The following is a 12859-nucleotide window of genomic DNA, read 5'->3' as shown; positions in this document are numbered from 1 at the left end:
AAGGACATTATTGATGAATTTTTGTTTGCCAAATATCTCACAGCTGACGCAATGGGTGAGACAATTTTACAATGTGTGCAGCAGTATTTTGAAAAGCACAATAATACCTCTTAGCAATATTACTGCAGTGGCTACTGATGGTGCACCAGTGATCGTGGGTCGGTACAGAGGATTTGCAAGCCTACTCAAGCAGAAAGTGCCTGATGTACGTACTGTACACTGTGTACTGCACAGACAACATTTTGTTTCCATGAAACTCAGTGATGGACTGCATGATGCTTTGAAAGTGTGCGTCAGGGCAATTAACAAAATCAAAGCACATCCACTTAACTCACGAGTGTTTGCACTGCTGTGCGAAGAGAATGATGACTTGTATAAGCAATTACTCCTGCACACTGAGGTAAGGTGGCTCTCTAGGGGTCGCAGCTTGCAAAGACTTGTTGAATTATATGACTCAACTGTTTAGTTCCTGGCAGACGTGGACTCATCTTTATGTGAAGAGTTAAAAAAATGCAAAAATCCCTGTTCTATTTAGCAGACCTCCATTCTATATTTAATGAGACGCAAAACCGACTGCAAGATAAAGATGTTACCATCATTCCGGCCAGGACAGTTTTACTAGGATTCCAAGGCAAGCTTAGATTGTTTAAAGCTTCACTGTCACGTAGATATTTTTAGTATTTTTCAAACTTAAACAAATACAGTGTAAGCATTTCTGATGGGGACAGAAATTTACATGACTGTGACTCATTTGGAGAATTTAATTGCAGACTAAAGTGTGCTTTGAAGACCTGGAAGAAATGAAAGTGCCTGAATGGATTCAACTGCGTTTGATGTTGAAATAAAGAATGCAGATATTGCCTCACACCTGGAAGAGGAATTCATTAACATGACTGTGGACCTTGAAGCAAGTGCCTTGTTCAGAAGAAAAGGTCTCCGTGATTTCTGGATCAACGAGAACAACGTTGCTAAATATCCTCAGCTTTGTGCAGTGGTTCAGCCATGTTTACTTGCTTTCCAAAGTTCATACAGGGTTGAAGCTGGTTTCAGTCATGCAAATGCCGTCTTACCAAAACAAAGGAGCAGACAGAGCCTGGAAGAACGAGGTGACCTACGGCTGAAGCTCACCAACCTACAACCTAATATCAGTATCCTTGCTGAGTCCCATCAGGCACATCCTTCGCCTTAATGATGTCAACAATGGAAGAAGAAAATGGTATGTTGCACCGAGAATCAAGCTACTGGTGCATCTAAATTTCTAAAAAAATGTTATTGTGTGTTACTTTTTTATCATACTGCATGTCAAGTAATAAACTAATACTACTAAAATTGATGTTGGCATTGTTCTTTTTTTTCTTGAATTATTAATAATTAAATGCTAGGCTAGGGGGTCGATAGAAAATTTGAAATTTCATTTGGGGGGTTGATGAGTTAAAAAGTTTGAGAACCCCTGATTTAGATCTTGCTTCACTCCTTAAGATGTTTTGTATGAGCGAATTGCTGCTGTTTCTAACCCTAGTTATTAGACTGGAAGTCTCACTTTACAATGATTTTTAAATTGTCCAGGCAGTTTTCTATAAATATCTGTGTGGCGGAGTGGTAGCGAGGAGTGTTTGTGAGACGCCTCAAAATGTCATTGTGCACAACAGTGAAAGGTCTCATGGTCTCTCGGGTATAGTTCGTCCAGAGGGAACACCCATAAATACTGTAGCAATACGAGTGGAGGGGCAGCAGTTTCATGTCTCGGTGACCGAAGGCAAACCTCCTTGCAATCATGTTGCCAGTTGCACATAGTTTACGGCGCCTCTATTCAATGTCTGCTGTATCTTTTAGGTCCTCCGTCATAATGTGACCCAAATACGGAAATTTGTGCAAGAACTCCAACCGATGATTTCCGAAGAAAATTTGTGGTTCTGCAATATGCTTAAGCGATCTAGGGAGCAGTAACATGTACTGGTCTTGGTTTCGTTGTATACGATATCAAATTCCTCTGCATATTGGCGGCAAGTGTCGATGAGTCGTTGGAGACCTTGCACTGATGGGGAAATCAGAACCATATCGTTGGCATAACAAAGGTTGTTTACGGAAATTTGTGCAAGAACTCCAACCGATGATTTCCGAAGAAAATTTGTGGTTCTGCAATATGCTTAAGCGATCTAGGGAGCAGTAACATGTACTGGTCTTGGTTTCGTTGTATACGATATCAAATTCCTCTGCATATTGGCGGCAAGTGTCGATGAGTCGTTGGAGACCTTGCACTGATGGGGAAATCAGAACCATATCGTTGGCATAACAAAGGTTGTTTAAGCAATATGCTTAAGCGATCTAGGGAGCAGTAACATGTACTGGTCTTGGTTTCGTTGTATACGATATCAAATTCCTCTGCATATTGGCGGCAAGTGTCGATGAGTCGTTGGAGACCTTGCACTGATGGGGAAATCAGAACCATATCGTTGGCATAACAAAGGTTGTTTATGGTTGTTTCATTGATAATGCACCCAAGGGAGTGAGTTGAGTTTGACATTTAGGGAGCCGAAGGTGTACGATAATACATTACACCATTTGACACAAAATTGCTGTGTGGACAACCAGCAATATAAAATGCCAATTAAATATGGAGGTGTGCCTCTTATGCAGCTTCAGGAAGAGCTTCAGGTATTTTGCCCTGTCAAATGCTTTTCTCACATCCGCAAAACAAAGGAAAACAGGACAGGCTGATGATAGGTAATAGTTCAGCAATTCTTTCAGTATGTAGATGCAGCTGTCGGTTAAGTGGTTTGCTTTAAATCCGAACTGGTTGCTGGTTGTCAGTGGTGTGTAGGAAGGGGAGAAGTCTCACTAGAAGAACCAACTCGTATTTTCGACATGATCATTGTGATTACAATCGGCCGGTATTTGCCAGATGTTATCAGTAAGGAGGCTATCTACATCCCCTCAGGAATCTTGATCGTTTATGCTATTCAGTATATTGTTGAAGTGGCCCCCCCACATACTTGAGGTAGTCTCATCACCGACTACTTCCCCTACTCCCTGTGACAGCTTTTTAGTTTTGGGATTTAAGGACTGGATATCTTTCCAAAGATGAGGATAATCACCGGAATCTAAGTCTCTAGAGATTCCATCGGCTCTAGTTGTTTTTGTATTTAATCTGCAGTGTTTAAGAGCAAGTTTGTATCGCGCTACCATTTTGCCTCCACAGTAAAAATATTTCTTGAGTATGTATACAGATCTTTAACCAAGTTGTTCCATCCAGGTATATTACGAGAATTACCTTGACGAAATCTAAAGCCAGCCCTGCCCAAAGCAAGCACAGTGGAGATTATGTTTGAATAGAATTCATTCAGATCCCTCCCGTGGTGGTCATTTCTACAATTGGTGTTAGTAGAGAGTAAGGCGTCTGCTGGTTGAACTATTGACCACAACCTGGTCTCCGTGGTCGCCCTAAAGTATCTGGTTTTCTGTTGCTTTTTAAAATCCCAGTTTACTGCTGGTGGGCGGTCAGTTAAAGGGTTAACAGTAGGGAGGGATGGGGTATTGAATGACACCTGTAATGGAATGTGATCTTAACCCGTTGTAAGATCGTAGCGAATATTGCAGGTCATAAGAGAATCATGAAGTTGTGGAGATGTGATGCAATGATCCAGCCAGGAGGTTTTAATTGCCTCCGCTCTATTTTGTACTTATGAATAAGAGGGAGGGAGGTTAGGAGCATTAGATCGCTAATTTGGAGAGCTTGATTTTGATACATTCTTTTCCTATAATTTGACCTAATGCACAGAATACAACGATCTTGCAATCACTGATATGAAGCTATAACTCATCTTTAGCATTAAAATGATATCTTTAACCAATTTTTTAGTATGTTCGGTCACATGTGGCCCATGGCACACAAATCGCGATCGCAACATTACGATACCTGTCCAGGGGTAAACAGTATCTGGTTGACAAAAGCCAGGTTAACTAGATTATTTGGATTGACCTTAAGAAGCAGACCAAAGACAGAGAAAAATGCCCTATGTGGACGTTTCCTTCAGGGCATTTCAGGCGGTGTACTGTAGGCATTACTTGGGTTCTTTGCAGTGTCACTTTCGCCCCAAGCTGCACCCCTTCCATTCCTTTTACTGTCCCTCCGTTCATTTGCTATCTTTCACCCGCCTTTGTACTCTCTCCTAATAATTATTTCATAGAGCGACTGCGAGGTTTTCCTCCTGTTACTCAATTAAGAACATTTTATTCCTAATTTCCCTTTTAACGCTAAATGACCTCATTGGTCCTACCGCTTTAGCCTTGGCTTAAATTTCATATTTCATTCTATTTCTAGTGAAAGTTTATCTTTGGTAATTAAAAGAATTTGATTTCGAAAGTTCCTTATGCTCTCGGTAAGCAGTAGCCTCTCCTCACTCCATTTTGATTACTACAACATAATTTTATCTTCTTTTGTCACCTGCTACCCATCATAACACTAACACCTGTGTGTGGACCCCCCCCCCACCCCCACCCCCCACCCACCCCCCACCCCCCCACCCCACCCTCTCTCTCTCTCTCTCTCTCTCTCTCGCTCTCTCTCTCTCTCTCTCCTCTCTCTCTCTCTCTCTCTCTCTCTCTCTCTCCACACACACACACACAGAAAAATTGCAATTGTTATTCAATTACCTGGGGCAGTGTTGAACAAGCAGTAGGAGCGACATTTCATGAAAATTTATTTTATTTCAGAAACTCAGTGCTTCAGTGCTCTTGAACATCAAAGACATGTAATAAAAACAGGTCGGACTTTTGAATTGAAATGAAAATGCTGACAGAACACCGAAATGGTGATGTAGGATACAAGCCAAATTCTCAAAGTGACAATGCAGGACAGGTACCGAAAACCCAGTCTTTATTTAATATCAAAGCTCGGCGAAAATTTTATAACAAACTTTTCTAAAAAAAAAAACCGACGAAATTAATTAAGGTATAGATAGAAAAATGATGATAATTGTATTAGAATTTTCAAAGTTAAGCTGCTGCTTCGATTATTAAAAAAAATATTTGTATGGAAACTATTAAAGCTATGCCGTGTTAAAAAAAACAGTAAAAATGGATTCGAACTTCCCAAAGCCCTCTTTTCATCATATCAATGTATTAAATATGCATACATTTGCATGACAGAGTTTTGCATACTCTATTTCAATCTTTCTTTTTTCAGATGATCACTCTTGGTATAGAAAAGTAAGTAACAATAACATTTATTTACACGTCCAGCTGATTTTTTAAATTTTTATCTTATAACATTTTCATTATTTCTTTAAAACCGCTGTCTATTTTAGCAATATTTTTGTTATTATTATAATTGATTGCAAAGTTTTCGTAAATCATGAAATGAGTCCTAAGATGACTTGAGGCCTAAGATGCGTTTCAGACAATTTATGTTCTGCTTACTAAAGTTCTAATGTTAAAAAAGAATAAATAAAAAAACAAAAACAAAGTGACATTAGCTATTTACCGGAACTGATTCGGCCTGGCACTGTAACCGGTATCTCTAATATATAGTTAATGGGTTCTTTACCCTACCCAGAGCAGTTCAACACACGACCAACATATCTAGTAAAATAAGTGAAATGATGACCATTGGTTATCAAGAGCGACATTAATTATATATTATCCAGTTGCAGAACTTACCCATAAAATAGACCTCTACATCATTCCGCTACACTAACTGCATATGTGACTAATAATGAAGTATCTGGAGTCAGATAACCGGGCTACCATCTCGGCACATTGACAAAGGCCATAATCACCACTAGACCAAAATATGTTACTAAACAGACAGTGTCCCTGACATCAAGCTGGGTAAATGTTACATATGAAATATTACATGGTTCGGTATCATGTTAGACTTTGCTAAAAACTCCAAATCGGTAAGGAGGTGGTTTCACGATACCCTTTTTTGAGGATAGCTGAAAAGAGTCCTCTACATTTAAAAGGCTTAACTTTCGTAGACAAATGTAACATTTAAATAAGGACAAGCTATATAATAGGAAATTAAATCGTGTTTTCAAGATCCAAGATGCAACATGCGGTACACAGTCCGCATATAATACAGTTAAAAGTAACAGTAGAAAGAATTACAAATCACTCCCCATACAATGATGGCATCATTTATCGATATGAAACTTCATATTTCTAGATCTCTTAATGGAGAAGGGGGTTTTGTAATAAATTCTTAGTCTCTGGTTCTTTTTATCCGAGTGTTCGTTACAGAACGTGTTTGCAAGAAATATGAAATAGAAAAGACGTAAGGCCTTCAAAGGTAATACTACAGACAAAATGTGTTACATTATTTGTTCGGCATAAATAATTGGAAGGATCAAGAGATGATTTTCTTGGCAAATAAAGTATTATGTAACGGTATGGAGTTACAAGGATTAAGATGTCTTTAAGACATCGTGTGCTCACTTATCTCTAGAAGCAGGTTTTACTGTTCATTCAATGTCCTAATGAATCTGCCTAGCTTTCTTTTCAACTCTTCCACACTGATGCTTTTTACAACTTCTGGTGGAAGTTTATTCCATATGTCACATATTTTGTATGTTAAGAAGTTCCCACTCTGGGATGTGTTGTATCTCTTCAGTTCTAGTTTCCATCCATTATTTCTTTTCCGGTTATCGTTTTACGTAAGTCGGTTACTGTCTACTTTTGTTGCGCCTTTAGTATTTTGAATGTTTCTATTAGTTGTCCTCGCAATTGTCGTGTTTCTGAGCCATACATGTTCAGGCTCTCTAGTTGTCTTTGGTAACTTATTTACCTGATGGATGGATTTAACTTTGTGGCTCTTGCTTGTACCCCTTCTACAGTTCATGTCCTTTCTTAGTGTTGGTGACCAAAGCTGTACAGCATATTCAAACATGAGGTGTAATTATTAATGTGTAGAGTTGCAGAACCGTTTCCTTGTTTCTTGAAATAATACTTATGGAATGCTAACGCATGATGGAGCCGTAACATGAGGCTCTCTGGTTACAATGACCATCAATTTCAAAAGATATTTTGTCAGTGGCAAGGCTAAGTGAAAATGTTCTAAGGAAATTTGTTCACAAGGTTGCAAGTTGCAGAATGCGAGGGGGCAAGATAACCAGTCTATGGAAAAGATTCCGAGATAAGCATTCATATACACAAAATATTTTCTCACTTGCAATATACTATTCACCATGGAGGGATACATCACCTACTCTAGATTTCCATAGCATAAATTCAACAAAATGAGTAATGTTTTAAACTATATCACTGAGCAAAAGTAATTCAGTATTGGACTTAGGTTTGAAGGAAAATGTAAATGCTAGCTTTTCAAGCAAAGAGGTATCGTACTTGGGAGAATGGAAATTTAAAAGAAAGAAAATGTGAGATTCTAGTACAAGAAACAGACACTGGTGGTTGGTAATTGCTAAAGTCTGACCTACCGTTAACATCTGGGCAGTGAGCTCCCTCTTGATTTGAGACTGCCTTGACGGAGTTACGCATTTCCAACTTATGGTTGAAAATGCGTAGCGGGCAAGAGGGCTTTCGAACTGGGAGAATTATCTCCTAGTTTGAATCTAAATGTCTCAATTTTTCTCTTACTTGATCATCTTCCAATCTCTTACTTTCTTTCGCTCTGTTACTCCCCCTAGCTGTCCTCCTTCTCTTCACTAAAACCCTCGTGTAGGTTGGGAAGGAGCTGGGTCTCTGAACTTAGGCTTTACCTTGATCCAAATGGCAGGGACTATAGCGGTTTGGTCCGCCGCTCGATTATGTTTAGACCTTGAGGATATTGATGTGATTCCACATCAATATTTATTAGGGCGGGACTACATGTGGGGACTTGCCTACGGAATCCGGGGAGGTATAGTCTCCACGGTAGGACTCTCGGCAATTTATCCGGACTGCCCTCTAAAATAACATGAGTGGGGATGATTGCATACTAGCTATGCCCTCGGTCCTATCAAGCGGGTTCTGCTTACACTTGAGCCAATCATGTTATGTTAGAGCCATCCCTTCGGGGTAGGGTATGGGAGTGGACATATGGGAATTGGTCTCTGCTGTGTGTCTTTGGTGAGGGGGAAGTCTTTGAGAGGAGGCCCAGTTTTTACCATGGCTTGCAGTTGGTTTCTCTGTAATTTCAAAAAAAAAAAAAAACGAAAAATGGAATATGACTCTGGAACTCAGTCCCCCGGAAAATGTGACCCCATGACACTAGAGACGACTTCGGCTTGTTTAAATAAGGAAAGCTCTGTTGACAACCTCGGCAATAAAAAGGATTCCTCCAACAATACTTCTCTGACCAATGTTGTTAAAGACAATTTATCGGCACTGGTGGAAAATAATTCTAGTAGTAACAGTAATACTTTACTCTCTGGTTCTGGCTCATTACCAGATACAACAAAAAATCTGAAAATTCTCCACTTAAAAAACATACCAATTGGTTGTAGCTATGACATAATTCATGAAGCCTTCTGTAGATTTGGGGCAATCAAAGAAATTTTAATGGAGCTTAATGGTAGTAAAGGATTTTGGGAAGCTTGGGTATCATTTTCAAGTTTTGAGATTGCTTTAGAAGCAAATAAAAATTTAGAGAGCATAAGAATTGACAATTGTTTGATTTCTGGGGCTCTATGTGATAAAGCACCAAGACACCTAGAGGTATATAAACCAGAAGAATGGTTGGAAAAAGAAATAGAGCATGGACTTCCAGAAGTAAGAACCCCCAAGCCCCCAACATGGATAATTGCAACTGGGAAGATAGAAAATTATAACTATTATAAGATGAGTAAATTTATACAAAAAAAAGTTGGTTTAATTAAAAGTAAGGATATTAGTAGATACGGTAAGCAATCTGTTTTGATTAATGCAAAATCAGATACTCAAGCTCACATGCTTTGTGGCATGAAGATTGCAGAAATTGATCCTATTAAGGATATTAAAACCACATATGAGCTTCAGCTATGGTAGAGGAGTAGTTTTTGATAAAGATCTATATGAATTTTCAGAACCAGAAATTCTGGACATGTGCCCTTGATAATGTTTGGAAAGTAAGTAAGATCCCTCAAACAAGCATGGTAGTTTTAACATTTGAAACCCCTGTCATACCAGATCATATAATTATTGAGAATGAAAAAGTACGTGTTCGAGAATATAAACCTAGGCCTTTACAATGCTTTAATTGTTTCAAGTACGGTCACCTTCCGGTACTGCAATAATACGAAGATCTGTCTATTAACTGTTCTTCGTTAGAACATGGCCAATGCAAAGCAGAGATACAACCTGTGCAAACTGTAAAGATCATCATAAATCAAATGATAAAATTTGTAGAGAATACAAGAAAGAAGAAGCTGCCATCTTGAAAGCAAATGCTGAACATATTAGTGTAGGTTATGCAAAGCATTTACTCGATCGACAACTTAATTTTGCTCAAGCGGTTAAGATGCCACCAAAAGATTATAATCCACTACCCCTTACTACCACAGGGGGACCAGTGGTAGCACCTGGCCCGTCAGGTGCATCTCCCTTAGTGGTAGTAGCCCAGCCATCTGGGTTAAGTGCTCAGCTTATAAAAGCCAGAGCACAAACCTCCAGAGAGGTCAAGATGGTTTCCACCACACCAAAAGTAGTGTCACTGATAGGAGCACCTCTCCTAGAGGTAGTAGCCCAGCCTTCTGGGCCAAGTGCTCGAACTGACTGTTGAAGTTCTAGCACAATCCTCCAAGGAAGCCAATGTGGCTTCCACCACCTCAAATGTATTGTCTCAGGCAGAATCTCTACCTGATTTGATGGAGATTAGAAAACAAGATCTTCCAAAGAGGAAAAGGTCCCCATCCTCCTCACCTTCATCCAAATCAGGTAAGTGCCCTACTGCTCATGATCCCAAGGTTGACTTGTATAAAGATCACAGAAAGAAAGAAAAGAAGAGCGGTGGCCTAGTAAAGCCTTCCATCTCCAGGCCTTACATGGCTTCATCTGAAAAGTCCCAAAAGACAAAATGAGACAAAGAAAAATAATAACAAAAGATAATGTCTATTATCCAGTGGAATTGCAGAGGTCTAAGTACTAGCATTGAGCAAATAAAAACTTTAACCAGGACTTGGACACGAAGATAATTTGTCTACAGGAAACCAAGATCAGTGACAAACCATTTAATCCTGGACTCAATTATCATTTTTTGTAGATCCCCTCCTTTGCAAGGTGCAGAGCTCAAGGTGGTACAGGTTTTATTATTCACAAATCTGTAAAATTTGAAACAATCCCACTCAATACACCACTACAGGCATGTGCAGTTAGAACTCATATCGGAAAAAAAATTACTTTATGCTCGCTATATATTGAACCATCTTTAGAACCTTTCCTCTTAGATCATGCTGGGAATCCAAGAAGGCTTAGCCTTTCTGACCTCCAAGACCTGATCAATCAGCTTCCTGCCCCTTTTATTTTGAGGGTGATTTTAATGCAAAGCATACTTTATGGGTGGAAATGTATGCGATAGAGGGGTAATCTTGTTGAAGAATTAATCGACAACAATGATGTAATACTAATGAATGATGGTTCTCCAACTAGGTATGATGTATTCCACAACTCTACATCAGCCATTGATTTGTCAATCTGTTCCTCATCCATTCGATTGGACTACCTTTGGTCAGTAAATGAACACCTACATGGCAGTGACCATTGGCCAATAATGTTAAAATATGTCCATAATCTTCCTTCTCAATGTCCACCAAAATGGAAGATAGACGAGGCAGACTGGGCAGCTTATGAAAAGTGTTCACACACTGATAAAGAGTATGATGAATTTACAATCTCCAGTGCATGCCTATCAACATCTTGAAAATATTATTGATGATAATGCTAGCAAGTTTATACCTAAAACATGCGGTTTACCTCATCGCCCTGTAGTTCCTTGGTGGAGTAAAGAATGTGCCAACGCAAGAAAAGTGACCCGAACTTGCTTCAGAAGATACTTGAGAACAAACTATGTAGCAGATAGAATAGCGTACCTCAGAGCCTGTGCCAAACAAAAAAGAACTTTTAAAAAAGCAAAGAGAGCATCTTGGAAGAAATATATATCTAATATTAATACCAAAACTCCTTCAAAGGAAATATGGGACAAGATTAGAAAACTTCAAGGCAAATTCGTCCCTAAGCCTCCCTACCAATATTAAGGGAAAATAATAGATATATATCTGACCCCAAAGATGTAGCCGAGGTTCTTGCAAAGCACTTTGCCCATGTATCAAGTGCTGACAACTATTCCCCAGCATTTCAACAAATTAGAGCATCAACATTTGTTGTTCCTCCTGCTTCTTCAAATACTGAAGCTTTTAACCTGCCTTTTAGTATGGAGGAGATGCAAAATGCTATCTCTAGCTCTTCTTTAACTGCCCCAGGTGAGGATGGCATCCGGTATGAAATGTAATCACATCTTCCAGTGGATACCAAGGAATTTTTATTAGAAACCTTTAATGGACTATGGGCTTCCCATACATCTCCTGATTCCTGGCATACATCAATTGTAATTCCAGGCCACAAGTCTGGTAAAGACCCAGAACTGCCATCTAGTTATAGGCCCATATCCTTGACCAGTTGCATATGCAAATTATTTGAGAGAATGATCAACAACAGACTTGTGTGGTATCTAGAATCAAAAAATCTTTTATCTAACAGGCAGTTTGGTTTTAGGAAGAACCGAAGTACTCTAGACCCTTTGCTGATGTTATCAAGGGAAATTTCAAATGCCTTTTCTAACCAAAACCAGGTGGTGGGTGTCTTTTTTGACCTCGAAAAGCATATGACACGACCTGGAGGGGTGGTATTTTAAAGCAATTGGCCTCGTGGGGTATAGGAGGACATATGTTCTCTTTTATTGAAGAATTTTTATCAAACCGCTCAATTAAAGTGAGAGTAGGGTCAGAACTATCTTCATCCTACATGCAAGAAGAAGGTGTCCCCCAAGGCAGCGTATTGAGTGACCTTATTTGCTGTTGCTATTAATAGTCCTCATGAGTCACATACCTCCTGGCATACAAGGATCACTATTTGTCGATGACTTTGCAATTTACTGTAGTGGATCATCTGCACTACAAGCATGCCAAAATCTTCAAATTGCAATAAATGCTGCATCCGCATGGCAAATTCTTGTGGATTCATGTTTTCACCTCAGAAGACCAAAGCCATTCGCTTTACTCGTACTCGTAAAAGGGAAGAGATCCCCACCCTTTTCTTAAATGATTGTATTTTGCCTTATGAGGATAATATCAAGTTTCTTGGAGTCATTTTCGACAAGAAAATGACATTTGGTCCCCATATAAATGACCTATCTATCAGGGTTAAGAAGTCACTGAACATTCTGAAAGTTGTATCGCATTTTTGAATTTGGGGTGCTGAATAGAACAACTTTGGCTTAGAATTTATACATCTTTGTGTCTGAGCAAGTTAGACTATGCATGCCAAATATATGGGGTCAGCTGCAAAGACTTTACTTGGAAAACTTGATATTGTTCACAATGCTGGGCTTCGCATCTGCACAGGTGCTTACAGAACATCTCCCATTGACAGTCTCTATGTGGATTCTGGCATACCTCCCCTTTCCATTCGCAGAGAGGAGTTGAGTTTGAGGTATTTAGCTAGGTCCCTTGCGGTGAGAAACAATCCTAACTATAAATATGTTAGGGCGCCTTTAGATCGGGCTCCTAACAGATCCAGAGTGCCCAAGCCTTTGGAAGTACAGCTGAAAAATGATGCTAGAGTAGTAGGCTTGTTAACAGCACAGATAGAGAGGTGGGATATCCAAGTCTCCCCCTTGGTGTAATCCACCTGTTAAAGTATGTTTTACGGCAGGAGGGAAAAATACCTACCT

The 12859-nt window shown here is 39.4% G+C and overlaps 1 pseudogene; it reads left to right on the top strand.

The window, feature by feature from the left end:
• The window catches only part of LOC135209050 (protein FAM200C-like), a 1723-nt pseudogene extending 534 nt beyond the window's left edge, over positions 1–1189 (top strand).
• Positions 1190–12859: the final 11670 nt, after the last annotated feature.

This window comes from Macrobrachium nipponense, chromosome 11, assembly GCF_015104395.2.
Source record: "Macrobrachium nipponense isolate FS-2020 chromosome 11, ASM1510439v2, whole genome shotgun sequence".
Taxonomy (NCBI): Eukaryota; Metazoa; Arthropoda; class Malacostraca; order Decapoda; family Palaemonidae; genus Macrobrachium; species Macrobrachium nipponense.
Note: the sequence above shows the minus strand (reverse complement) of the source record. Positions and strands in the feature narration are given on the sequence as shown.